This window comes from Crocuta crocuta, unplaced genomic scaffold (genome assembly GCF_008692635.1).
Source record: "Crocuta crocuta isolate KB4526 unplaced genomic scaffold, BGI_CrCroc_1.0 scaffold126, whole genome shotgun sequence".
NCBI classification, from domain to species: domain Eukaryota; kingdom Metazoa; phylum Chordata; class Mammalia; order Carnivora; family Hyaenidae; genus Crocuta; species Crocuta crocuta.
In genome coordinates, this window is record NW_027531000.1 from 7392018 (window position 1) to 7419815 (window position 27798).

General features: G+C 39.1%; 1 long non-coding RNA gene across 2 annotated transcripts in view; it reads left to right on the plus strand.

Moving 5' to 3' along the window:
• Nucleotides 1-27798, plus strand: part of LOC144236945 (uncharacterized) — a 46070-nt gene that overhangs the window by 9750 nt on the left and 8522 nt on the right. The window contains exons 2-3 of one of the 2 annotated variants that reach the window (XR_013336705.1): nucleotides 895-1072; nucleotides 13661-13842. This is a non-coding gene — a long non-coding RNA (uncharacterized LOC144236945). Of the gene's footprint in view, nucleotides 1-894; nucleotides 1073-13660; nucleotides 13843-27798 lie in introns of those variants that run through there. The other variant, XR_013336706.1, reaches the window with a different exon arrangement.

Sequence of the window (27798 nt, forward strand, 5' to 3'; positions counted from 1 at the left end):
GGGGGTCTTGACACAGCAAGGCTCATGCCACAGAGTTGTCCCAATCAGGGGTGAAGCCCCATGCACATCAGTCACTGGATAGGAGCTGGCCCCAGGGGCTGGGGTGCAGGAATTCCCAAGTACCTCTACTTCAGGAAAGAAAAGCAGGCTCCAGTAGCCCGAGGGCAGGGATTGTGTTCCAAGAACTAGTGAGCACAGAAATGGTAAAAGGATTAAAGGGAGATTCCAAGAACTAGTGAGCATAGAAATGGCGAAAGGATTAAACGCAGAGTTAACAGGGACAGGCTATTCACTAGGAAATTCCTGTCTCAATCGCAGACTATTGTCCTTGGCAATAGGGCTCCTGTTCAGAGCTGAGATTAGATTTGACTACACTACCGCCTTGTATTCAGGCAGCATGTCTCACTTCTCTTTGAAGTGCTTCTCCGCATAACTCTGAGAGAGGATAGCAGAGAGCGGGGCCAGGTCGGATCACGTGCAAACCATAAAAAAGTACATTTTCAAGGGCAATAGGTTAAATAAAGGAAAGGGGTTCACCGGTTTTACAACCATGAGAGGTTTCTATGTTTCAATAAGTCAAACCCTTTAGAAGACATGGCTGAATGGGCAAAGAGCCCTCTCGGGGAAATTCATGCTTTTACAGTTTGATTTTCTTTGGGGTGAGGGGAAAAAATGCAAGCTGCAGTTTAAAACTGTTCATTTCATCATGAGCCTGAAAAAAAGAACGAAAAAAAAAAAACTTGCAGTATTTTTGTGACAGAGGATATTTTATAAAATATGCTGTGAAAGTAGTATTTTGGGGTTTTAAGTGTTGTTTTCCATAATCAACTCTAACTCAAAGCATACAAGCTGCTTACAGGACTGATAAGGTTCGTCTCCTTTTCCATCCACCAGAATGCTCCAACTTTACTACTGTCAACAGCTGACCCACAGGGATGCCGCAGGCCAGGAGCAAGCTGTCGCTGTATTAGCCTCTGGTTCGTCCTTGGCATGGAGAAGTCCTTCTCTACATGGAAGCTTCACAGCTCAGTGGAAAGAGACCTGGTTTGGACACAGACACTATTCAGCCTAGGTTGGCAAACTCTGGCCAATGTACAGATCCTATCTGCTGCCTGTTTTTGGATCACCCGTGAACTAAGAATTGATTTTACATGTTTATATGCAAATTGAGGGGCACCTGGGTGGGTCAGTGGGTTAAACGTCCGACTTTGGCTCAGGTCAGGATCTCACGGTTTGTGGGTTTGAGGCCCCATCAAACCCTGACGGGTTGATCAACCCTGATCAACCCTGTCTGTGCTGACAGCTCAGAGCCTGGAGACTGCTTCAGATTCTGTGTGTCTCTCTCTCTCTGTCCCTCCCCCTCTCACACTCTGTCTCTCTCTCTCTCTCTGTCTGTGTCTCTCTCTCTCTCAAACATGAACATTAAAAAGAATTAAATGGTTGAAAAAAAAGTCAAAAGAAGAAGTGTAATCCAGTCCTATGAAAATTATATGAAATTCAGATTTCAGTATCTATACATAAGGTGTTATTGAAACCCACCATGCCCAGTTGTTTATGCTTTGACTGCTTTTGGATGACAAAGCAGGGCACTTGTCCACAAAGCCAAAAATATATACTATCTGATCCCTTATAGGAAATGCTGGCTAACTCTTGATCCGGGATAATTCACTTCTCTGAGCCACACCTTCTTCACCTGTAAAATGAGTTAATAATGGTACTTATCTCCCAGACAGACAGCTTAGTGAGGCCATATAGTAAGGAGTCAAGAGCACAAGACAAGTAGGATTCTAACCCTGGCTCTGCCTCGTACTCAATAGGTAACTTTGGGAAGGTCACTTAATCTCTCAGTGCCTCAGTTTCTGCTTCTGTGAAATGGGGATGATGAAAGCCTTTGTATCCTAGTTACGAGTTTATTATAGTCACATCATTTGAAAAGGTACCTGGCATGGATTATGTGTTAGGTAATGTTAGCCATTGCTACTGTCACAGGGTTGCTGTGAGGAGAAACATGCATGCTCTGTAGAAACAAGAAAGGTGAAATTATGGTCTTTCTTTCAAAATGCTCTGGTAACTGGGTAAAAGGGCAAAGACTCGAGCCAGACAGTGCGAGTATAAATCCGGGCTCTGTCCCTCGCTAGCCCGTGGCCTAAGCACAGTGCTTAAGCTTACTGGACTTCACTTTTATCATCTGGGAATTACGGGTGGTGATAATAATAATGATGATCACCTTCTTGGATTTTGGTGAAGATTAAATGAACCTGAACGTGTGTAAAGCACTTAGAATGGTCGCTGGCACAAAGTAAGCAAATGTTGCTTTCTAATACCTATTTCTGAATGCTATTAAAATAGATGAATAATCATGAAAAAAGTTTACTCAATAATTACCTAAAAATCACCTCTCGTGCACCAGTGATACATGTTCGGGAAGCACTGACGTGCTGGCAGACGGACAGTGGGAATTTGGGGAGGCCAGAGAGGAACAGGCAAGAGCTCATCTCTGCCTTTTTCATCATCAGGATCTGCCTCTCAAAATATCTGTGAGCAGAAGCAGCACCAGTTACCTGTCTCCAGACTCTGACCTCATGGGAAATCCCCATTCACTGCTGTGACCCATGGGTCCCTCATCCCATCGTTCCTGATTATTTAGCCCAGACTTCTTGTTTCTCAGCTACTGTTCATGTGGCTTCAACCTCCATCTTGAGGAAGTTTCTCTGGCTCACCTTTAACTCTCTATCAGACACAATCCTGGCCCTAGGACCTGCCTGCTGGCCAGCGGTGGACTTCTCACATTCTGGCTGCGTGGTATCTGAATATTCTATTGGGGATTATCCCAAGATTATAGCAGAGGAAGGCCCACTTCTCAATGCAAAAGCCAACAGGGGAGACTGTGTATTCCTTTCATGCTCCCTGGCCGCATGGTCCATCCAGGACTCTGGATCTTGATGGAATGACACAAAGGCCCGGGATCAAGTAGCATTCACACCCCAAAGCGGTGGAGGGAGCCATCAGTGGCCAGGACCCCAGGGTAATGACAATGGCCCTGTTGGATCACACTAACTGAATCATGCCCGTGGCTAGACTTGGCCTTCTGGTTCTTGACTAAGCTGGCTCTCTGCCTTCTTTGATGCATGAGCTTTCTGATAGCCTTCCAATAAACTTCTTCTCTGAACAGGCGAACCAGAGATGTTTCCATTGTTTGTAACCAGAATTTTGACTTGCACACCAGGGTTGGACAATTGGACCATAATGTATGTTTTTTCTCCAGGCCTCCTGCATCTTCCATCTCTGAACCGGAATCTCTCCCGGGAGGCTCCCCAGGGAGCGCACACAGTGACCTACTTTTCTACTCAGCTTAGTGTTTCAGGATCATTATTGCCACATTAATAATTTTTTTGCCATTTGCCATGCTTTTCTTGCATTCCACATTCCTTTTTGACCATACAGCATTCATCTGGTTTACAGCATTTTAAAGTGTTGGAAGCCAGAATTAAANCAAAACTTCTTCAGAGGAAGCCAAGTAACAGTATGAGGAAAGAATTCAGTCCAATTTTCTTTCTTGAATTTTCAGTGATTTGGTAGCATTGTGTCATCTATTCAATGCATGGTTTTTAACTTTTAATTTTCACTGTTTTGGCTTTTTTAAATTGCACGTGGGAAGCATGTCTCTTTGAGCTCGTGGAGCTAATATTTGAGCTCGTGGGGCTAATAACAAAATGAGGATGCTCTCTTGTCTCATGAAATATTGAAATGATATCAAGAAAGTATAAAATATACACAGACCGACTTGCTTATACAAAGTAGTGTAAGAACTATACTACCCTTATAGTTCCAAAGAATAGAAGCGCATTCATTCCAATGTCATGCAATAACTTAGCTTTCTTCCTTTCCAATAGTTTCTCCTTTTGGGTATATAGATAGCCTAATTACATCCCTTTCCAACAGAGATATTAAATATTTTTCATGAGCCCACTTTCTTGCAGGCACACAGAGACATAAACAGAAGACGTCTTCCTTTGTATCTTGGCTTTTTCCATATCAGGACTCACCAAGAACAAATCCATAGTCCGTGTCTTATTTATCTTTGTATGACGAGAGCTTATCCCTGTGCTGGTATACAAGAGGTATTTAAGCAATAAAGTTTGCTGAATAAATTAATAGTGCCACTTTCAGAGAACTCATGACATAGTAGCATAGGGAAATGTGTACAGATATAAATGCTGCACAAGGAGATAGAAGTTATTAATGGAAATAGAAAATGAAGTAGGTTAAGTATGTAAGAGAGGAAGGATATCAGTTTATCAGAGGGGTTGGGACCAATATCTTACCTTATTTCTTTTTTAAATCTCCCATGTAATTCAAACTGCCGTCCACTTTCAAATCCCCCTTCTAAAGTGAATTTATGGAAAGGGGGGATTTCACTGATGCTCCCAGCAGCAGCTGGGTCAGTCCCCAGGGTCCTCTTTCTGCATGGTCTCTGTGTAGCCTCTCATCTTGTCTTTTGAGAGTGTCATTCTCTCTCACCACCTCTATCCCAGATGGGATTATTTTTCCTTCCTTCCCCCAAAGCACTTTAAATAAAACTGTTATGAAAACAGTAGACTTTTAATGAGCTTTTGGGTAATCACAGACCAGAGCCAGGTATGATTCCAGATGCAGTGTTTTGACCTCCCTATAATCTTCACCTCCCTACAATCTTATTGACCGCTCTTGACTCCAGGGAATTTTCTTACTGGTCACAATAATGCCCTCCTCTCCCCAGCAGATACTCAGCTGCTCACAAATCCTGGTGGTCAATTTTCCATGAGAAGCAGGTAAGCTCTTCTTCTACTCTTGTCTAGACTTTCCTCTGCATTTCCAAAACGTCTTGGTTGTGTCCGGCTACACGAAGGGCTAGAGACACTGGGTGTCTAGCCTTAACACTACAAAGAGCTGAAAGGAGCTACACACGTAGACACCACACACTGAACCAGGAGTCCCTTCTCCACTGATGGGAACAGAGTGCTCAGTAGGAGTGGAGAACCCCACTTTCCTGTTACACACCCCAGCCCAGTGACAGACATGAATAGGCAATCAAAGGTGTTTAAAAGGATGTGAGGCACCTGGGTGGCTCAGTCAGTTAAGTGTCCGACTCCGGCTCAGGTCATGATCTCACGGTTCATGGGTTCAAGCCCCATGGCATGAGGCTCTGTGCTGACAGCTCGGAGCCTGGAGCCTGCTTCAGATTCTGTGTCTCCCTCTCTCTCTGACCCTCCTCTGCTCACACTGCCTCTCTCTCTCTCTCTCTCAGAAATAAATAAAACATTAAAAAAATGTAATAGCAGGATACATGGAATGGGAAGGAGACAGAAAAAGCAGGTGATTAGGGAGGCAAGTCCTTATAAGAGTTAAGCACAGATAAATATAAGATTTCAAATCAGTCTTGGCGAGGAAAAGGGAACCATCTTTCCTAGAAACAAGCGAGAGAAGACAGGGAAAGCCAAGATCAAAATTAAATGAATCACAGTGTATGTGTTCCCTAATTGCTTTTGTACCGAGATGTGAGCAGGATAGGGTTGGGAACATTTTCTAGCTTGAGGTTTGTCCCAGGCTTCCTCTGCTAGGAGTGTCACATGTGGCAGGTCTGGAGAGTAAACTGTGAACTCGGCAAAAATGATCAAATCCAGGGGAAACAAAGAGTTTGGAACGCTCCCTGGATACGAGGAATCAGCTCTTAATGTGCCTCACATAACTCTAGGTGGCCTCTCATCGAATTTATAGGCATTACTTGTCTTTCAAAGAATAACAAGTCAGCAAGCCTGGCTCTTATTTCTTCCCTTTGGTTTTTCTGGGACCTCCTTTCTCATCTCGGCCAGTTCCAAGGTTGGCCAGCACAAGGAACGAGATGTAACTGGACTGCAGCCATTGCTTTTATGGTCTGCTACCTTACCGGACTACAGAGATGCACAGAACTTTCCAGCTTTGCACCGAGCAAAGAAAAGGAAAGAGAAACAATAACAAACCATACTTTGCTTTTTCCCCAGGATGTTCTGACTTCAAAAAGGAGTTGTCTTAGGCTGAAGTAATAAACAGGGTATCATGAGATGGATATATCAACATTCTCTCCCCAATTTGAAACAAACTCCAAATTTGTATTTTTATTCCCTTCTACCAATGTGAACAATAATAACTAATATGTTACTTGTTGACTCTCTAAACCTCATACTTGATATAATTTCATGATTGGAAGTACCTTTTCAAATCACTTAGTTTTAGCCCTTAACTGGAATTTGGATCCCTTTACAAAGCACCCACGAAACAGTCGTCTGGCTTGCTTGTGCCAACCTCCTGTGTGGAGAACTCATCATCTTTAAAGATAGTTCATTCCTTCCTTTGCCAGATATGACTAATGGAAAGTCCTCATTTATATAGCATCTCAGCCCATCTACCACCAGCCCTATTTCTATTCTATGAAGGCCAGACAGTAAATGGAATCTTCACTCACCCAGTTGCTCCAGCCAAAAATCTGAGAATCATTCTTTACTCTTGTCTGTTTCTTATGCTTGCTCTCCAAAATATCGGCCAACACCATCAGATCTGCCCTCAAATTTATGCTGAAATTTATGACTTTTATCTCCTCTGCCACCCTAGTGCAAGCCACCATTGTTCCCTAGCAGAGATGACTGCAGTAATTTCCTAACTGGTTCCCATGCTCTTATGTTTGCCTGCCTTTATTTGTTGGCTACGTGGCACCCAAGGGGGATACTCTTTAACCATATATTCTACCATGTTTCTCTCTTGGTCAAAACTTGCTGACAGCTTCCCAATGGACACATATGGTAATCACCCAAGGCTCGGCATGACCAGGTCTCTTCCTTTTTCCCTATTTTCCTGCCTCTTTCTCTTTTGGTGACAGCTCTCTACCCACTCCTGGACATCCTTTAAAAACCCAAGCATTTGCATCTGCTGCTCCCTCTGCCTGGGATGCTCTTTCTTCAGGTATCTCATGATTGGCTCCTTTGCCCCATGTTGATCTCTGTTCAAGTGTTCATACTTCAGAGAGGCCTTCTCTGAGCACTCTGTCTCAACTATCACCATGACTCTTTTCCCCAGCTTTGATTATTGTCCTATTATTTATCATCTCCTGACATTTGAAATATTGATTTCCAAAATGTGTTTGTCAATAATCCCTAGCTAGATTGCAAGCCCCATTAGAGCATGGACTTTGTGTTTATTCACTCCTGTGATCTAGCATGTTTCAATAAAATTTTGTCATGAAAAGAGTGAATGAATAAAGGATGATAGTCATCTTTACTCTTTCTTCTGAACAACTCTTCTCCAGTTATTTAAAGATATTTACTCTTCTTCATGTCAATCTTTCTTGAGAACAAACAATCCCATTCCATCAGTGGTCAACACATGGTTTCCAATCCCCTTTCCTCCTGGTTTCCCTTTTATCTCCTCTGTCTCATCTGCCAAGTTTCCTCTCACTGGAGCTGGTGTCTGACTAGTGCAGCAATGAAGTGTGTAAGTTCTGGAGTCTAAAAGGTCTCAGTGACTTGTTTACCTTACCACTAAACACTTGTTTACATCAATGTAAGGTACTTGATGTTCTGTGGTAATAATAGTAACTGGCTAAATTAAACAAAAACGTGAACTTATTAGAATTATATGAACTGGCTAAGAGATCTGATTAAAAAAAAAATCAGGCCCTGGAAAAATTAGAAAAAGAAAGAGCTTGGAGACCAAAGCAGTAGGGCCACTTCCTCAGAGTACTGATGTTGGGTGTTACCAGCCTCATTGTTTTCTTGCCTTGTTCTATTCCATTCATGAATCAAGTGCCTGCAACAGGTAATGCTGTGGGTTTGCTTTGATTCACATTTCCACCATTTGACCTGGGATTGGACTGATATTCAGCAGGACTGTACGTAATGGTAGACAAGAAAGAAAGAAAGAGAGAGAGAGAGAGAGAGAGAGAGAGAAGGAAGGAAGGAAGGAAGGAAGGAAGGAAGGAAGGAAGGGACATTGGGCAGGCACATGGGTAGATGCCCATTTCACGTTCTAACCTGTTTCCTAAGTTGTGAAAGGGGTATAATAACATGGTTGCTCATTCATTGTCTGAGGTTTAAATAGGATATGTATATATCCTTTATATATACCCTATATATATATACCCCCTATATATATATATACCCCCTATATATATATATATATAGATATATATATAGATATAGATATATAGATATATAAAGGGTTTAGCATAGTGCTTGGCACAAAGTAGGTCTACCAATTCCATTGGATCCCCCAATGAAATTCAGTACTCTAGATGTAGTAGCCTAGGATGTCATTTCCTCATTTCAGACCCTAGTAACAGAGGCAGGAATGGAATACACATTTTCTCCAGCCATGGTAATGATTGACTCTAACTCCGCTTCTTGTCAGCCAAGACCTCTAAGTTGTTTCCATCGGTGCTTCTGTCAGCTCTTAAATCTCCCTTCTCACACTGACATAGCTGACTGGTCTTTACACTTATTTCATGGCACTTAATGCTGTTAGATAATGACCCATCACTGTGTCTCCTCCATCGCCTGGAATCTGGATTCTATCTTCTCACAAAAACTTTTAGCTTTGTGTCATTTGCACATTTGTTACCAGATTAACTGAGATTACAAGAGAAAATGAATATGAACTCTTTTCCAAATATGAAGCACAACACAAATTCAAGGGTGTTGTTTTAGTTACCCTTGGGGTCTTCCCAAGCAGCAATGCACTCAAACTTCTGAGCACGGTATCTGTTTTCCAGGCATATGCCCAGTTTCTTGTTTTCCAGTTTTAGTTCCACCAGGTGAAATAATGCCATGCACTTCCCAGAGCAAGCAAATCTAAATGCTTTACAAGCAAGAATATGTGGGGTTTCCCATTAGCATCAATCTTCCGGATAACTTCAAGGAATTCAAGTTTTAGGCAGACAGCAATCTAGTTCTGAAGCCATATGGGCATATGTTCTCCATCTTTTAAACTTGACCTTGGCCGCCTTCAAAAGCAATAAGGAGTGCTGTTTCAGAGCAAATGTAATTTACATTATCTGATTGTCAATAATGCAATCTCTACTCTACATGGTCATGGTCATGGAGATAGCTACAATAAAGACTTTATATGAATAGCTCTGGTTAGGGATTTAGAGTAATGTTATTTACATAACTTCAGCTTCTTCTGTGGAAACTTTGCAGAGCAGTAATATTCTGTGAAGAATATATTAATGATATACGTCTGCTGGGTACATGTCCTTCACCTTTTTACTAATTTACTTAGATGCCAAATAAAACTCCTTAGCACTACTGTTCTTTTGACTGGAATAAAATACATGCCACCATATTAAAACAAAATAAAGACATTTTAGTGTACAAAGATATCACTTACCTATGTGTTTTATGCCATGATCAGTACACCTAGGTGCCTACTGTGTTGTCTGATACCGGCAGTATTGTTTTATATTTCTATGTCCTATGCCACCGTAAGTGTTCACATTTTTCCCATTAGTCATTCATACTGACATTCATTATGTTTATGTATTTGAGGAAAGTCAATGCTTTTCCTGTTCTGTTCAAAAACATTTTCAGCATATACCAAACTCATTGAATTATAGTCTTTTTTTTTGCCTTCCAAATCCAGGCATCTCTAAAGGATGTTACTAGGCCTTTGAGAAGAGATTAAAGGTCTTTGTTCCCCAAAACCAGTCGTTGGTCCTCAAAGGAAAGTGACTATAGTCATACCTGAACTTTAATGGCATAAGGCAGGAGTGAATGGCTGACTGCAAGAGTGAGCTTTTGGGGGGAATTCTGACTGTTAGCAGATACTTTCTTCTGTCTTCGAGAATTCGCCACTCCATAGGTATGATCGAGCTAAATTTCCAGTATTCTTGAATAATTCCTGAGCCATTGGAGGGTCCTCCGGTTTCTATCCTTTTTGAGATAAGAAATGTTCAGTTGTGACAGGAGGCATTTGCAGGATGGAGCATGTATGTTATGGTGCAGTGCCTTGGGAGGGAGAGAGGTTTGCTGAATTGTGGCAAAGAAGATTCTAAACAAAGGCCTTGGAAAGTGTAAGTGTCCCCTGCAGAGAGACATGATGAGTTCATTTCACTCCTCAGCTCTGCTCCACACACATGCAAGGGATTCCGAATCTTCTCACAGCTTTTATGCTCTGAATGCTAAGTGGAAAATGTAAACCCACTAATGATTCTCTCCCATCTATTTATTATTTGTACTTGGATGAATTCTGGTCCCACAAGGAGAGCTCATGATCTTTGGTGTGAGATGCTTTATATGGGTAATGTTTTTATTTTCCCTCCGTACTACTTCTGAAATATCCTGGGGCCAGATTCCATTATTTCATCTTTCTCTTCTGATTTCACAAAGCAGACGATTATTCCCATCAACAGACCTTCTCACTTCCTTTTATCTTTCACTAGGAAAAGCAGATAAAACCTATATAAGCTTCCTTAGAAGATGAGACCCAAGGGAATCTACAAGGTGAATGTATATGTGAAATGATACAATTAATTAAAACAGAATGCAGTTTCAATACTGTGGCACTGTGACTTGGCATTTGGGAAGTAAACAGCTGGAACTTAACAACAAAGTATGAATGAGAGGAAGGAAAATAAAGCCTGAGGGGTTACATGGTAAGACTTTGCAATCTCCTTTAGTGGCAGGATCTCAAAAATGTATTTGAGGTCAGGATACCCTGTGGAATTTGGTGCTGATCATGCAATCTTGTGAATGGCCCTTAGATCAGAGATGATTCTTATCTCAGTGCCTGTTTTGTGTCATCCTCTCCGGTTCAGTTCTCCGTGCCGCTGACGATCATCAGAGCCCTAGGCTGCACTGTGGAATGTCACATGTGTTATAACAAATGGCCTTCTATGTGTGGAGGCACATGCAAAGGGCGTACTGTAACGTTAAGGACACTGCTTTGCAAATTTTGTTTCACATCATGTGTGGGAAAATGATCTGCTTTTGGTTTTTTTGTATGAGATTAGTTAACTTTGTTTCCTGTGTATTTGGTTGAATTCCAGAGCCTACTGACATTTAAAACACACTATACCAGGCTAAGTTCTATCACATTATTTAGCTAAGGTAGAAGAAAGATTAAGGCACGCAGATGTCTCCAGATGAGAGAGAAGTTTCCTCCAGAAAACAAATGGGTGAAGAAGAAAAATACTTGAGGCTGCAGTTCTCAAATTACTGTGCATAACATTCACCTTGGACTTGTGCACATGCATGTGCGCGTGCTGCGCGCACACACAGACATACACAGACACAGACACACACACACACACACACACACACACACACACACACACACTATCCTATGCCCCAACCATGGAGAATCTGATTCCTAAGTGTTAGGTGAGGCTGTCTATATTTTTAACACACTTCTAGGCAATTTGGAGGCAGGTAGTTCATTGACCATACTTTCAGAAATACTTAACTTGGAAAGTCCTCCATGGTAAAGGAAAGAACTCACACATAGGAGCCCAGCTGGCCTGGGTTTGGCTGCTGTGTTTATTGGTCAAGTTTTGTAACTTCTTAAAGCTTTATTTTGTTCTTCTATAGAATCAGTATAATGGTACCTTCCTGACTGTGAATTGGTGATATTATAACACCTAGTACATTACTGGGTATGTGATAGAAAATCACTACATATCACAATTCTTTTAATTCTTCTTCTTAATTTTTTGAAAAATCATGTTTAAAGAGGTGTTAAAGTGACCTAAACACTAGACAAACTCCTGCAAAGTAGGGAGTAGGGCACTAAGGCCAACCTAAGAAAAGGACTTTAGATAACGGGAGATCAACAACTTGTGTGGGCCAGTGCATTCTCTATCTGCAGCTTCCTTGTTTTTATTCTCTGTGCCATTTTGCTCTTTTCTTAGTCAAAAGTATACATCACAAAAACTTGTTTTGTTACCATAAAGTATATTCCCTGTGGATTTACTAGAAAAATATGGAGTGAGATATTTCCATTTTTCTTCATTTTTCCATGCCAGTATAAGGCGTTGCCACTGAGGCTCTTCTAATATTCCAAAGAGGTACTTGAAGACAGTGACTACAGTAAGGGAAAAATGCCAGGAAGGTGTGGTCTGAAACTCACCTTCTCTGTAGCGATGGGCACCATACGCATGTTCCATTTTCCAAAGCAGGATTCAGTGCTCTAATGTTCTCATTGAAAACAAAAGAGATACCATCTCAGAGACATGTGGGCAGTGGGGGAGACATGGCCAGTTTCACAGTTGCACAAGGTTCCAGGCTTAGAAGGGACCCACGCTGCCTTAAAACTACTCTCTTGTCACCCTCTTGAAATGTTAATAATTCTGAAAAATGGCACTGCATTTGCATTTTGCATGGGACCCCATGGTTTCTGGCTGGTCCTGGATGGATATTAGGAGAGCCTCTGTAATCATTGTTAAGGACACCACCACGGGCATTTAAAATGTTGATATACTCTGATTTATACTCTGAAGTGATTTTTCTTCTCCTGCTGAGTAAGAATAGCTCAGAGGTAAAGGGAAAAAAGCATGGAAGCAAAAAAAAAAAAAAGTCAGTAAGAAAGGAGGTCATTTTAGTATCTAGGTGAAAGATGATAGTGGATTGGGATAGATTGTGGAAATGGAATATTCCAGGCCCCAGAAGGAATTCGAGTTGAGACATGTTTGTGGTGGCAGAGCCAATCAGACCAAAGTTTAACAAAAAAATATGCTGTTACAAGCTTTTGCCATCAGCAAGATGGCTTCTTGTGAAATCAGAGAAAGGCTCAGGAACCATGCTGGTGGGAACAAAATGTTGGACACAAGATTTTCGGCACTGACCCTGACAGCTTTTCGGGCCTGGAGTCTAATGACCAAGCCGAATGAGAGCTCTGCAAAGCGGGGTTCGGGCTGACCTGGGTCACCCAGCAGCGAATCCCGTGCTTGGGGCAGAGGAGGAAGAGCCTAACTAGCAGCTGTGGCCCCAAGCTGCTGATGACAGCAATTATTGATGGTAGTCCTTTGTCCTCACTTGGTGGCAGTCAATGAATGAAGAGGCAAATGTTGGACTGGATACATCAGTACAAGCTTGTTAAGCAGAAACAGCAGAAGAAAACCACCCAAACACTAGTTAAATGGTTTTTTTTTAGAGCTCCAGTGTCGTCTAGCCTTACAGAGGGCAGCATTTAAGTATTTATAGTGGTTTCTTGTTTACTATATTTTATTTTATTTGGTCTTTGGAAAATATTACAAAGATGAATTTCATGGTTGTTACTGCTGATTAAATTCCATAATTAATTTTAAACTCAACATGACCTACTGCTATTTCTTTAATCTAACTAATGAGACTCCTTGGAATTTACATGAACCAATTAATCAACATGACTTTGGGGAAGATATTAGGGCTGCAAGTCCTCCTAGCCACAAAGTCAACAGTCCATTCAAGTTTGGAAACCTCTGAGACCCAAGCTTATTTTATACCCACCTACATCGACTTTAATCATGTTTATGAAGTGCATTGAGCTACCATTATTTTTCTTTAATATCTTTAACATGTTCTGGTTGTGGAGCTGAGGGTGTCACATGGTCTTGAGATAATGAGCTTCTTTTGTGGTGGGTCCATGACAGGCGTTTGTGTTTCTTTCATTAAAACAGAAAAAGAAGGCCACGTTGGCTATTCTCAAATGAAAAATGATTCTCCAAATCCGTGCCAGCACTGGGTTAGCAAGTCTACCATACTGCATTGAAATGAAACCAGAACTCTACAAATGCTCACTGCCCACTGATCTGTTTTCCTTCAGAAATAACAGAAACACATCTTAAAGGTTTTCAAATTTCTTCTGCCTTGCGATCTGTTTTGTTGTACTGGGATTTTTGCTAATGCAGTATCACCATTTGGTGAAATGAATGTAAAAGAAAGGGTAGAGCGTAAATTCCTTCAAAAACAAGATAATGCAATCAAACTGAACCAGTCTTTCATCAGAATGAAATCTTTTAGCCTGTTTTTCATGTGTAAAGCAAAACCGGGGCCTCGGAAAGGCACTGGCCAACAGGCAAATATATTTGTTTGTTTTAATTTGTGTATTCAATCGGTCTTAGAATCCACTTTAAAAATACATAAATATTTTCTTTGGAAATGCGGACACTTCCTGCATTTATGAAGGGAAAAATAAATGAAAGCTTTGTTTGTTTTGCATGACCAGATGTGGGCTGGATACAACGTGGGATGGAGCAAAAAGACTCAGACTGGCATGGGGCCCCACTCTAGCACGAGCTATGACCTTCGGCCAGTCCCATACTCCCTCCCCAGCCTTAATGTCAACTGTAAAATATCAATAACACACTGATGTGAATACGAAGGCTTCTTCGATTTCCACAATGTGTCAATGCCAGGAGCCACGTCCTTTTTTTTCTTCATTTTTACATTTTCAATAATTTAATGGGATTTGTGTGCACTAATTTGAAACTCAAATCAGTATATTTCCCATATCGTTTTACCTTCTTTCCCATTAAAAAAAAAAAAAAAAAAGAATTCTTTACCCTTCATGTGAACCTCCAAGGCAAAGCAAGATGTCTTTCCAGAGGGATTTAATTAGGGGCTTATTGATTTTCCTCACATTGGTCCATTGTCCCTTCGTTTTTTAGTTGTTTATAAACACATAAACTTGTATTTAAGTGTTTACAGGCACAGATCATGTAAACAATTATTGTAGAGTCAAGAAAACATATAATCAAGAATGAGTTGGTTGTTGATACATTTTAAAATATTTGACTTTGCTCCTGGAAAAAGAAAGGGTGAAAAATATGTGAAAAGCCCACAGCCTACATATATTTTACGTAAACTAAGATCCAACCTAATCCATGCAGCCATCCACCCATCTTTCTTCCCAGCAGAACACACTGATGTGTGGACATCTGCTTGTCTTGAGGGTCATGTGAACCTCAGGAGTAAAACTGTTAGAAATGTCCTATAATTTCACTTTTTGACTAAGTGATGCTATTCTCCTCTAAGAAGCAAGCTAATACATTCCAAGCAGCAAGGCACAATTATGAAAGGCCCAATGAGCCATGTATTTTAGAGTTAGTACAGTCTCATGAATGATGTCCTCCAGTTCTTTACAGATTATTCTTTTTTTGTAGTTATATGTATTTCTTTATTTCCTTCTTTATTTTTAAATATAATTTATTGTAAAGTTAGCTAACAGTGTGTACGGTGTGCTCTTGGTTTTGGGGGTAGATTCCTGTGATTCATCGCTTATATACAACACCCAGTGCTCATCCCAACAAGTGCCCTCAATGCCCATCATCCATTTTCCTCTCTCCCCTGCCCCACCCACATCAACCCTCAGTTTCTTCTCTGTATTTAAGAGTCTCTTATAGTTTGCCTCCCTCCCTCTCTGTAACTAGTTTTTACCCCTTCCCTTCCCCCATGGTCTTCTGTTAAGTTTGTCAAATTCCACATATGGGTGAAAACATATGATATCTGTCTTTCCCTGATTGACTTATTTCACTTGGCATAATACCCTCCAGTTCCATCCACATTGTCGCAAATGGCAGGATTTCATTTTTTCTCATTGCCAAGTAGTATTCCATTCTTTACAGATTATTCTAATATCACCTTCATATTTCCTAGCAGAGCTGCTGGCATTTTTCCGAACTTAAATGCAGTTTTCCCTTAGGAAGAAGAAGTTTCTTGGAAACTGACCAGTGCAAAATGTTTACCAAAGTACGTTTCCCTCACTTTCTTCTGAATAGATCATGTTTCATTGGGAATGGGATTTGGGGCCAACTTTGAAATATATTACTGGAAAATACAACTAAAATGTTCATGGACACAAAAAGATAAATACTATATGATTCCACTTATAGGAGTTTACCTATGGCAGTAGGATTTATCAAGACAGAAAGTCAAGTGATGGATGATTGCCAGAGGCCGGGGGTAAGAAATGGTGGGAATGAAGAGTTAGTATTTAAAGGATACAGAGTTTCAGTTTGGGAAGATAAAAAGCTTTGGAGAGGCAAGGTGGTGATGGTCGCATCACAGTGTGAATGTTACTTAATGCCATAGAACTATATACTTAAAAATGGCTAAAATTAAATTTTAATATTACGTGTACTTTGCCACAATTTAAAAAATTGAAAAATCTTTCAAAAGGTTATGAATCTCTTATTTATTTTCTGGCAATAGCATGTATCTATGTTATTATTCCAGGACGCTGATTTCATTGGTCAGGTTGTAAAATACTTAATATTTTAGATGTTCAAGCTGCAATTTGGTGAAATTCCTCAGGAAACAAAATAGAAATTACAGTTTAGATTTTGAGTATCTTAATACTTTCTTAATAACTGAAAATATAAGGTGATAAAGGCAACAAATGTTGACATAAGGTGTCATATCTCCAGAGTCACACTGTCCTACAGAAATACAAGTGATGAATGGATAAAGAAGATGTTGTATATACATACAAGGGAATAATATTCAGCAACCAAAAAGAATGAAATCTTGCCATTTGCAACAACATGGATGGAACTAGAGTATAGTATGCTAAGCAAAGTAAGTCAGTCACAGAAAGACAGGTATCATATGATTTCATTCATATGTGGAATTGAAGAAACACAACAGATGAACAAAGGGGAAAGGAAGGAAAAAGAAAATAAAAATAGAGAGGGAAGCAAACCGTAAGCGTCTCTTAAATACAGAGAACAAACAGGGTTGCTGGATGGGGGTTGGGGGGAAGTAGGCGGGGATGGACTAAATGGGTGATGAGCATTATGGAGGGCGTTTGTTGGGATGAGCACTGGGTGTTAGATGCAAGTGATGCATCACTAAATTCTACTCCTGAAACCAATACTACACTATATGTTAACTAACTTGAATGTAAATAAATAAATTAAAAGACAAAAAGAAATACGTTAGTCACATATGCATTTCTAAAGTTTCTGGTAGCCACACTTAAAAAAGTAAAAAATTTAGGTGAAGTTTTAATAAGACATTATATTTAATCATATGTATCTCCATTATTGTCATATCAATGCATAATCAATATGAAAATTATTAATTAGATATTTTTCATCCTAAGTTTTTGAATTTGGTGTATATCTTAAAGTACATCTCCATCAAGGTGTAATAATTTTTTTGGAAATTCCTGACTTGTATTTAGATTTCATAAAATTTGCAGTTGGAAAAGTAGATTCTCCTACCTAAATTGTTCCAAACATACCTAAACATTTTCTATAACTGACTTGAAGATCAAAAAATTCATTTCCTTTAATATTTGCATCCATATTCACAAAACCAGTTCATTTCTTTCAGAATTGATTTGACTTTGAAATAAAACCAAATCAATTTGAGATCTATGTAAATCTAGATTAAATAAATTTGCTACTCCTTGTCAATTTGGGATTATTAGCATCAAATTCAAAATGGTATAACATAAATGGAAAAGCAACTGTCACTTTCTAAAATCAACAAAGTATTCCCCAATTTTTTCCTATAGGCTTAATAGTCCATCTGTATAAGTCTACCAATTATAATAATATTTTCTGCATGTTGATTCATGTTAGAAAATGGGTAAAATCATTACTATTGGTATGTGTTATGAGAAATTTACATTTTTAACATAAATTGTCATAATTGTTTAACTTTGTTACAAGCTTTTTTGTATATGAAGAGTTTGTTTTAATTTAAAATTTTTTAAATTTATTTTTGACAGACAGAGAGAGACAGAGCGCAAGTAGGGGAGGGGAAGAGAGAGAGGGAAACACAGAATCCGAAGCAGGCTCCAAGCTCTGAGCTGTCAGCACAGAACCCAACACAGGGCTTGAACTCACAAACCACAAGATCATGACCTGAGCTGAAGTCGGAAACTTAATCAACTAAGCCACCCAGTTGGCCCTAAATACTTTTTTAAAAGTATCTTCAGGCTTAGAATCAAATTGAGAAGCAAGTACTGAGATTTCCCATATACCATCTGCCCCAACATATGCATATCAACACTAAGCACCACTCACCAGAATGGTATATGTATATACCATTCTGAATGGTATGTATATTTATAAATATTAATATATATATATTTTTTAAACCAAGGATGAACTTATGTTGACACACTAATCATCCACAGCCCATAGTTTACCTGCGCATTCACTCTGGGTTTTGTTTATTCAGTGGGCTTGGACAATGTATGATGACATATATCCATCATTATATCCTATAGACTATTTTCACTGATCTTAAAAATCCTCTGTGCTCTGTGTATTTCTCTCTCCCTTACCATACTCCCTGGTAACCACTGATCTTTTCACTACCTCCACAGTTTTTTCTTTTTTCAGAATGTCTTACAGCTGGAATCATATAATTTATAGTCTTCTCAATTTGGTTTATTTCACATAGTAATATGCATTTAACTTGCCTCCATGTCTTTTTCATGGCTTGATAGCTTATTTCTTTCTAGCACTGAATAATATTCTATTGTGGCTATGCCATAGTTTATTTATCTGTTCACTTACTGAAGTCCATTTTGGTTACTTCTAAGTTTTGGCAATTATGAATAAATCTGCTCATTAACATCTCTGTGCAGGTTTTTATGCTGACATAACTTTTCACCTCCTTTGGGTAATTATCAAGGAGTGCAATTGCTGGACTGTATGGTAAGAGCTTGTTTGCTTTTATAAGAAACTGCCCAATTGTCTCCCATAGTGGCTATCCCATTTTGCATTCCCAACAGCAATGCAGGAGAGTTCCTGTTGCTCTACATCCTCACTTGCATTTGATGTTGTCAGTTTCCCAGATTTTGGCCATTTAAATGGGTGTGTAGTGGTATCTCCGCGTTGTTTTAATTTCACTGATTACATATGCTGTAGAACATCTTTTTATATTTGCTGTTTAGCTTATTTGCCACTTGTCTATCTTTGGGGGGGGTGTCAGTGAAAGTCTTTAGCATATTTTAAAAATCAGGTTGTTTTTTTGTTAATGAGTTTTATGAGTTCTTTGCCCATTTTGGGTAATAGATGTGTCTTTTGCAAATATATTTCTTAGTCTATGCTTTGTTTTCTTATTCTCTTGACTTTGTCTTTCACAGAGAAGTTTTTAAATTTAATGAAGTCCAGCTTACCAGTTTTTTCTTTCACAGACTGTGTCTTTGCTGTTGTATCTAAACCAGCACTGGTGCCTGGGGGACTGAGTCAGTTGAACGACTGACTCCAGATTTCAGCTACAGTCATGCATGATCTCATGGTTCACAGGCTCAGGCTCCATGGTTCCTTGGGAGTTTCTCCCTTTCTCTCTGCGCCTCTTCTATGTGCATACTCTCTCTCTCAAAAAATAAACAAATACACTTAAAAAAAAAAAAGGCACCACCATTCCAGGGTTATCCAGGTTTTCTCCTATATTATCTTCTAGGCATTTTATGGTTCTGCTATTTATGTTTAAGTTGCTGATCCATTTTGAGTTAATTTTTGTGTGTTTAAGAGTGTGTTTAGATTCTTTCTTTTTGTGTGGGGATGTCCAGCTATTACGGCACCATTGGTTGAGAAGATCATCTTTGCTCTATTGCATTGCCTTTGCTCCTTTATCAAAGACCAGTTGGCTACATTTATGTAAGTCTATTTCCGATCTCTCCATTTTTAAAATTTATCCATTTGTCTATTCTTCCACCAATGCCACACTGTCTTAAGCCAGAGCAATTAGGTAAGAAAAAGAAATAAAAGACACCCAGATTGGAAAGGAAGAAGCAAAATGTCACTTTTTGGAGATAACATGATATTATATGTAGAAAACTCTAGAGACCCAAGTCTAGAGACCCCCAAAAACAAAAAGTACAGCATTTAGAGCTAATCAATGAATGCAGTAAAGTTCAGGATACAGAATCAATGTACAAAAATATGTTGGGTTTCTACACACTAACAATAAACTATCAAGAAAAGAAACACAGAGGGGCACCTGGGTGGCTTGGTTGGTTAAGGTTCAGACTTTGGTTCACGTCATGATCTCACGGTTTGTGGGTTCGAGCCCTGCATTGGGCTCTGGGCTGACAGCTAGTTCAAGCCTGGAGCCTGTTTCAGATTCTGTATCTCCCTCTGTCTCTCACCCTCCCCTGCTCACACTGTCTCTTTCACTCTCTCTCAGATAAATAAAACATTTAAAAATTTTTTAAAAGATAAGCACTAAAAAAACAAAGAAAAATAAATAAACAATCTCATTTAGAAATTCACCAAAAGGAATACAATATCTAGGAATAAATTTAACCCAGGAGCTAAAAGGCTTGTATACTGAAAACCCTAGGACTAATGAGAGAAACTGAAGAACATGTAAATACATGGGAAGATATTCCATGTGATTTATTGGAAGAATACTGTTAAAATGTACATACTACCCAAAGCAATCTACAGATTCAGTGCAATCCATATCAAAATTTTAATGGCATTTTGCACAGAAACTGAACACAGAATCTTAAAATTTCTGTGAGATCACAAAAGATGCCCGAAAGCCAAAGAAAACTTGAGAAAGAAGAAAGCTGGAGGCATCATGCTCCCTGATTTCTAACTACTTTATAAAGTTGTTCTAACCCAAATACTGTAGTACTGGCATAAATACATAGGTTAATGGAAGAGAATAAAGAGCCTAGAAATAAACCCACACATATACGGTCAAATAATTTTTGATAAAGGAGGCAAGAATACACAATGGGAAAAGGAGAGTCTGTTCAATAAATGGTGTTGGGAAAACTGAACAGCCACATGCAAAACCATGAAACTCCTAGAAGAAAACAAAGGTGGTAAAGTCCTTGATAACAGTTTTTGTGATTTTTTTTTGGATCTGGCTCTAAAAGCAAAGGTAAAGAAAGCAAAAATAAACAAGTGAGACTACATTAAACTAAAAAGCTTCTGCACAACAAAGGAAACCATCAACAAAATGAAAGGCAGTCTACTGACTGGGAGAAAATATTGCAAATCACATATTTGATAAGGGGTTAATATTCAAAATATATAAAGAACAAATACAACTGAATAACAACAAAAAAAAAAAACCCAAACAATGTGATTAAAAAATAGGCACTGGATCTAAATAGACACTTTTCCAGATAAGACATATAGACGGAGAACAATTACATGAAAAGATACTCAATATAACTAATCATCAAGGAAATGCAAATAAAAACCACAATGTGATATCATATCAGGCCTGTTACCATGGCTGTTAGATATAAAAAAAGAAAGAACACGCATAAATGAGGATGTAGAAAAAAGGGAATTCTTGTGTACAGTTGGTGGAAATGTAAATTGGTATAGCCAGTATGGAAAACAACATGAAGTTGATTCAGAGAATAAAAATAGAACTACCATATGATCCAGCAATTTTATTTCTGGGTATTTATCAGAAGAAAATAAAAACAGTAATTTGAAAAGATATACACAGCCCCATGTTGTATTATGTGCAATAGCTAACATATAGAAACCATCTAAGTGTCCATCAGTGTATAAATAGATAAAGAAGATGTATGTACACACACACACACACACACACACACTATTCAGCCATAAAAAATAATAAAATCTTGTCATTTGTAACAATATGGATGGACTTTGAGGGCATTATGCTGAGTGAAATAAATCAGACAGAGAAAGACAAGTACATATGAGCTCACTAATACATGAAATCTAAAAAACAAACAACAAAATAACAAAAATAAGGTCACAGATTCAGAGAATAGATTGGTGTCTGTTGGTGGGTACAGATGGGAGGCGGTAAAATGAGTAAAGAGGGTCAAAAGGTATGTATTTCCAGCTAAAAAACAAATAAGTTGTGGGGATATAATGCACAGCATGGTGACTAAAGTTAAAAATACTGTATTACATATTTATGTTGCTAAGAAAGTAAATTTTGAAAGTCCTCATTATAAGAAAAACAAATTTTTAAAATTTTTTTTTCTTTTTTAATGTTTTTTATTTATTTCTAGGAGAGAGAGAGAGAGANGAGCGAAAGTCGGACGCCCAACCGACTAAGCCACCCGGGCGCCCCAAGAAAAACAAATTTTTAACTATGTATGGCATTGAATGATAACAAGACTCATTATGGTTGTTTCACAAGGTATACAAATACTGAATCATTATGTTATATCTGAAACTAATATAATGTCATATGTCAATTTTATTTCAAAATAAAAAAATTCTACTGTCATCACTACTATAGTTTAATAGTAAGTCTTGAAGTCAGATATCATCAATATTCCAAATTTTTTTCTTTTTTGATATTGTCTTAACTATTCTGGGTCTTTTGCTTCTTTATATAAACTTTAGAATCTGTTGATATTCATAAAATAACTAGTTGGGATTTTCATTGGAATTAAATCTACAGATTAAGTTGAGGTGTCAAGCTGACATCTTGACAATATTGAGTTTTTCTGTCCATGAACATGGAATATTAAGTCATTTAATTCTTTGATTTTGTTCATTAGAGTTTTGCAATGGGCTTTTGCATAATGTACATACAAGTATTAGACTCAATCATTCTTTTTTTTAAAGTTTATTTATTTGAGAGAGACAAAGAGAGAGAGAGAGTGGGAGAGGGCAGGGCAGAGAGAAAGGTAGAGACAGCATCCCAAGCAGGCTCTGTGCTGTCAGTGCAGAGCCCAACGTGGGTCTCAAATCCACAAACTGAGAAATCAAGAGTTGGACACTTAACCACCTGAGGCACCCAGGCACTCCTTAGACTCAATCATTCTTAACTGAATGATTAAAGTGTCTGCTCAGAGCTTAATGTGAGAATTTAGAAGCAAAATTCAGGCTTCATGGTGAGTGTGTGTTCCCATTTGGGATTGAGAAGTCAAACTGTTTACTATTTCTTATCTTAGATAAAATTACTTACATTTTCTGTGCCTAAACTATGGAATATAACTTCTAAACAAGGAGCTAAAACAGCTCTATGATCTGGCAACAATCACTGTCTCTATCACATTCTCTGTTGTTCTTCTATTTACTGCAAATTCCGTTAGCTACAAAATGCCTTTTTCTGTTTGTTTGTTTGTTTTCAGAATTCTTTGTTCCAGTTCTTTCTATCAATTCTAACAGGCTCAAGCTTTCCACATTTCCCAGGTGGAATTCCTAAGAGCAATGACATGACCTGCCAGCCTTTTCACAGTTAGCACATCACTGGCTAGTTTACTGGGCAGCTATCCATCACTGAGCCAATCAGCTGTGGAAATGAGGTCACTTGGGAGAAGACAGGGCCGTGAAGACAGCAGTGGCTGCTTTTGGTATGGGCAGGCAAGAAGAAATTATTTGACATCAAAAATACCTGAGATTGGTGTAGAAGATCACTACAGCTCCTATTCTGACAATCTGTATGCCAAATCATTGGAAAGATACAGAAGAATTTTCTGAGGAAATAGAAGGGATTTGTGAAGGAGAATTCTTTATCCCAATAGAAGAAGAAAATGAGGATGCCAGTATTATCAGTGCACCTCAAACTAATGATGTCTAAATTTGATGTCCTTCTACCATTTTTAATTCATACATAGCATGGCTGAATGCACTGCCCTTCACCTTGGTTCACTGATTCTTTCTCTGGTGGTAAGCTCTTGGCTGGCCTCCCTGCAGCCAACTCTCCCTGTTCTAAGTTATTCCATGCATAAGAAGAGTATATTATATTTTACCTAAATATGAATCCTGATCCCCACTTCCCATAACTAGGCTGTGACTTCTAATTAGTTCCATTTAGAAGTAAATATGGAATATACACACTGCAAGGTGCCTTCAGGAATATAAAAGCATGACAAGATATCTATTCTGCCCTCAGGGATTGTACAATCTAAAAGAAGTTTTACGAGTTATAACCTATTATCTGTAATGCAAAGGAGAATCTGGTGTCTTAATAGAGGTACAGAGTAAGAAACTTTTTTTTTTATAAGCATTCAAAATAAGGATAAAAACAATGTTGTGCTGTAAATATTTAACATCTGACTCTGGGTTGTGTGATTGGAGGAAATGTTTGTAGTGTTTGCAGATTTCCATAGTGTAAATATACCCATTATAGCCAATTTCAAGCTGCCATTCTGAAATCACTGAAGATATAGTTTGGAAGAGATGTGTCCTAACTCATCATTACATAGAATTTCCATCACCCAGATAGAGTATCTCAAGAACATAGAGAGTAATAAACTGTAGTAATATAATTAGGAAGTTTTTAATATAATTTAATGCTAAATTTAAATAATTTGATTTTTTAAAAATTTTCAAATGTTTTTATTTATTTCTAGGAGAGAGAGAGAGACAGCGTGAGCAGGGGAGGGTCAGAGAGAGAGGGAGTCACAGACTGAAACAGGCTCCAGGCTCCGAGCTGGCTGTCAGCACAGAGCCCGACGCGGGGCTCGAATCCACAAACCGCGAGATCATGACCTAAGCGAAAGTCGGACGCTTAACCGACTAAGCCATCCAGGTGCCCCTAATTTGATTTTTAATAACAGGTGTGTTTAACAATTGGCTTAGAATATTCCCAAAATTTAATGACTGCTACTGTCCTCTGGTACACTGCTGGTTAAAGGGCTGTGAGGAACTTGGATTCTAAGGTGGGGAGGGACAGATGGGAAAGAAGCATCTAAGTGGAGCCTGAAAGCATCTGTAGGATTCAGCCTTTAGACACAGGAGTGGAGGGGAGAGGCATGTTCCTGAGAGAGCAAATGAGAAGGAAACAAAGAACAAAAAGCTTGAGGCATAACTGGAAAAAAAAATGAGTAAACCACTTTTTTAATTCAACTCAGTCACTAGTGACCCAGCTCATAGCCAGTTCTCACCTCCAACTCCACCTGTTTCAGACTGATGACAGTGATAATGATCATAATGGGAACGACAGCTAATATCTGTTGGATGATTTCTTGGTGCCAGGTACTGTTCTAAGGAACAAACCTTGTTTCCTTATTTACCATGTTGCTGGGCAGCCACTGTCTTCTCTGGGTGAGGCTACTCCATTCTCTGGCTCACCACAGAACCTGCTGTTCACCCTTGTCTTTCCCACACCACAGTGCAAGCTGCCATTTGTCACTGCTTGTGCAAGTGCTTTACGCAGAGTGAAGAAATCCTCTGTATCCATGACTCAGAAATGCGAAAACAAAGGAGAGATGACCATATCTTTCCAGAAGCAGAGGAAAGAGTATATTTCTTTGTAGATGTAAAGAGCACTTCTATGGGTTTGATGTGGAGATAATTGATCTGTTTCATCTATTTATATTCTCTTGACCTCTGCCCCCACACCCCACCATTGGCATTTGAGTTTGAGGTCCTATTTCTGTGGGCAAGACGGCCCCGTCAACAAGCAGTAAAATAAAAATTAGCTTTGTAGTCAAGGACTTGCTGTACTTAGGAAGCCTTCAAATTTAAAATGTATTCAAAACTTTTGAAAGTCAGTGTGGAATGTGATATGTTTGAAAACAATGATGAGACAGGCTCTCTGTACATGAGTTTTGAGCAGTTAGGATTAAGGGAATAAAAAGAGACTCGGGTTTGTACCTTTCTGCCAATTTCTCACACACCCTCTCTGTTTGGAAGCAGTCCTCTTTCTCACAATTTCAGGGTAAGAAATTATAGGATCACCTCATCGTATTGCCACTTAGATTCTAGGAATGACAGGAAAAAGAAAAAAGGTGAAACAAAACTAAGATGAATGATATTCTAAATATGGTAAGACTAGTAATTCTGTTTTTATTTGGAAATCCATTTATTTTGGTAAAAGCCACCTGTTCTCAACTTGGAGGAAATGTCTGCTTAGGGAGAAGCAATTTCTATGGATCAAGTTTGAAATTTGTTTTTAAGGATAGATGAAATGTACAATTGGAAGGGAAGTGAGAGTACGCTTGAGGACGCTTTTAAGGATTGCATGTCATGCTCCTCACAGAATCATTGTTAATTGAGAAATTCTATAGCTTGAGACACCAACGGGAAACAATGTAACTGGTTAATCAAAATGGTAAAGAGTGTGTGTGCGTGTGTGTGTGCGCGCGTGCCCGCGTGCATGCGCACGCACGCGAGGACCAGGAAGGGGAATTAACCTTATTTTCTTATATTAGTTACTTGACCTGCTTCTGCAAAATACTCAAAAGGCAAATAGTCTTTCTATTCTCCAATAATATATGCTGAATTATGTCAACATTATTTTCACATTAAAGATAAACCCACTCGTTTGCTAAGGGTAACATGAGGTATATGGCTTTAGAATAACCACCTCCACCCTCGCCAATAAACAACTTTAGGGAACTCAATTTTCTCTAATTTATAGTCAGCCTGTTTAAATTACTGTTATTTGGCTGGGATTATTTCATAGGGATTTAACTGTGCCTGTAAATCGAGTTTCTTTCAAATTCATCTATTTATTCATTTTATTTCCCTCCCCCATGTCTCATTTTGCATATGCTCCAAAACATATCAATAATTTATGCCACAAAGCCTTGTTTTCTCCTTTGTAACTACACACATGTTCTGCATTGTGTAGTGATGTCAAAGGAAATGTGTACATTGTGAAAAGGTCTTGAATTTTTCATGAAAGTTGGTTAGGGCCAAATGGCATTTTATAGATCTTTGGGAGAAGAACAAATCTATTTTGTGAAAGGGTTTCAAAACTGAGTAAAAGCAATAACAGAATAAGCACTAACAAACATAATATTTGCTAAGCATTTTTTTAAATAATGAACATGTCTAAACATTTATGCGCACCATCTAATCCTTATAACTACATTGTCAAAAGGTCTCATGATCTCCATTTTACAGATCAGGTAACTGAGGCTCAGACACAGGAAGTCACTGGGTAATGTCACATAGCCAGGGAGTAACAGAAGAGGAACTTAAACTCAGGCCTTTTGGACCTCAAAACTCAAGTGGTCTTTTCATAAAATCGCTTATGTAACTTTCTCATACATGGGCCACAATAGTTGAGACAGATAGGTTTTGCTTCAGTTCTAAATCTAAAACTAGAACCTCCAAATCTTCTTTTCTTAAAAATCTTTTTTGCATCCTGTCTATCCTACTCTATTACTGCTGGCTCTCAACTCACCACAAAATCAAATGAATAAAACCTGATGGCACTTGCAGCAGAGGGGGAAGGGAACGACATCATCTACACAGTTGTCGGCGGGGTACAGGCAGTGTGAGATCACCCTGAGCTGATCCTGAGTTGATGCTGAGTTGGTGCAGAATATTCATTTATTAATCACTGAATGCCAAGTAGATGCTAGATTAGGGGTCAGAAAACTGTAGCCCATAGGCCAAATATGTCCTGCCTCCTGTCTTTGCAAGTAAAGTTTTATTGGAGCACAGCCATTGCATTCATTACATATGGTCTATAGCTAGTTTTGTGTTATGACAGGGACACTGTGTAGCTGTGACAGACACCATGTAGCTCACAGTACTTGCTTGCCCTATATAGCAACTGCTTGTTAACTCTGTGTCAGATAATGATCAAAACAGGGGTGCCTGGGTGACTTAGTCGGTTAAGCGTCCGACTTCAGCTCAGGTCATGATCTCATGGTTCGTGGGTTCAAGCCCCACGTCAGGCTCTGTGCTGACAACTAGCTCAGAGCCTGGAGCCTGCTTCAGATTCTGTATCTCCTTTTCTCTCTGACCCTCTCCTGCTCATGCTGCCTCTCTCTCTCTCTCTCTCTGTCTCTCTCTCTCTCCCTCTCAGAAATAAATTAAAAAAGGGGCGCCTGGGTGGCTTAGTCGGTTAGGCGTCCGACTTTCGCTTAGGTCATGATCTCGCGGTTCGTGGGTTCGAGCCTCGCGTCGGGCTCTGTGCTGACTGCCAGCTC